Source organism: Mus pahari, chromosome 5 (genome assembly GCF_900095145.1).
Source record: "Mus pahari chromosome 5, PAHARI_EIJ_v1.1, whole genome shotgun sequence".
Lineage (NCBI taxonomy): Eukaryota > Metazoa > Chordata > Mammalia > Rodentia > Muridae > Mus > Mus pahari.
The window spans coordinates 76,039,777-76,042,099 of record NC_034594.1 but is presented as its reverse complement, the minus strand read 5'-3'; positions in this window follow the sequence as shown (position 1 = coordinate 76,042,099).

Below are 2,323 nucleotides of genomic sequence, written 5' to 3'. Positions count from 1 at the left end.
GTAAAGCTTCTGTAAGGCAAAGGACACTGTCAATAGGACAAAAATGCAACCAACAGATTTGGAAAATACCTTTACCAATCCTACATCTGATAGAGGGCTAATATCCAATATATACAAGGAACTCAAGAAATTAGACTCCAGAGAAACAAATAACGCTATCAAACAAAAAGCTAAACAAAGAATTGTCAACTGAGGAATATAGAATGGCTGAGAAGCGCTTAAAGAAATGTTCAACATCCTTAGACATCTGGGAAATGCAAATCAAAACAACCCTGAGATTCTACCTCACACCAGTCAGAATGGCTAAAATCAAAAACTCAGGTGACAGCAGATGGTGGCGAGGATGTGAAGAAAAAGGAAAACTCCTCTACTGTTGGTAGGAATGCAAACTGGTACAACCCCTCTGGAAATTAGTTTGGCAGTTCCTCAGAAATTTGGACATAGTATTACCTGAAAACACACCTATACAACTCCTGGGCATATACCCAGATGATGCTCCAACATGTAATAATGACACATGCTCCAATATGTTCATACCAGACTTATTTATAATAGCCAGGAGATGGAAAGAACCCAGATGTCCTTCAACAGAGGAATGGATACAGGAAATGTGGTGCATTTACACAATGGAGTACTACTCAGCTATCAAACACGATGAGTTCATGAATTTCTTATGCAAATGGAAAGAACTAGAAAATATTATAATGCATGAGTTACCCAACTACAAAAGAAAACACATGGTATGCACTCACTGATAAGTGGATACTAGTTCAAAAGCTCCAAATAACAAGGATACAATTCACAGACCAGATGAAGCTCAAGAAGGAAGACCAAAGTGTGGATAGTAAGTCCTCCTGAGAAGGAGAACAAAATACTCACAGAAGCAAATATGGAGATAAAGTATAGAGGAGACTAAAGGAAAGGCTACCCAGAGACTGTTCCCCCTGGGCATTTTTTCCATATACAGTTACCAAACCCAGACACTATTGTGATGGCCAAGATGCACATGCTGAAAGGAACCTGATATGGCTGTCTCCTGAGAGGATCTGCCAGAGCCTTACAAATTCAGAGGTGAGTATTAGCAGCCAACCATTGGGCTGAGTGCAGGGACCCTAATAGAGGAGTTAGAGAAGGGAATGAAGGAGTTTAAGGGGTTTGCAACTCCATAGGAAGAGCAAAAATATCAAACAACTAGACTCCCTAAAACTCCCAGGGACTAAGCCATCAACAAAGGAGTACACATAGCTCCAGCTGCATATGTAGCAGAGGCTGTCCTTGTCATGTATCAATTGGAAGGAGACGTCCTTGGTCCTATGAAGGCTCAATAGATACCCCAGTATTGGGGAATCCAGTGTGGGGAGGTGAGAGTGAGTGTGTGGGTGAAGGAACGTCCTCATAGAAGCAAGGGGAGGGAGGATATGATAGGGTATTTTCAGAAGGGAGGAAAGCCAGGAAAGGGGATAACATTTGAAATGTAAATAAAGAAAATATTCAATAGAAAAAAAGGAAGAAAAAAAGAGATGGAGGATGCATGGAATGAGAAATAGAATAAATTTTACTTGTGGAATGGCAGAAATTGGGGACTGAAGCAGGAAGTATCATGTGGGAGAGAAAGGAATGGCAAGAGAGTATAGGCAGAGACAAAAAGAACTGGGGAGCATTCAGGTGGGGGTACAGAACCCTAATGCAGTGGAAACTTCCTGGAATCTTGGAGAGTGACCAAAGTGAGTACTCCTAGTAATGGAGGATACTGAGTCAGAACTGGTAATATTTAGTTGTTGTGGGACAGGATTTCATTTGATTGAGTAGGTGGCCAAGAGGGTCCCATAGAAATCCCTAAATGATCTATGCTGATGCAAGGTCAGAAGGCCACTTTTGAAAACTGACAGTAAGGCTCCATTGTTGAAGATAACTTTCTCACAGCTTTAGTGAGCTGGAGATGGTGCCTGCTTGGAGCATTCACACATAAATTCTAGCCTCTTTGGTACAGGAGGTATTCCACAGCATACAGAAAAAAGGAAGCTAGACACCACTCCGGCCAAATAACCCTTGACCTGTGATCTTTCCTGGCTGTAAATTGTACTACAGAAATGGTGGTAGGCAATTTTTAGGAGTGAACAGCCAGTGTTTGGTTTAACTTGAGGCCCATACTATGATAGGGAGCCCATGCCCTATACTGTTGGATGGCCAGGAACCAGAAACTGCATAATCAAATGACTAAGGGTAGATCCAAACAGGACAGAACTGGGAATACACAGACACACACACACACAGACACAGACACACACACACACACACACACACACACACACACACACACACA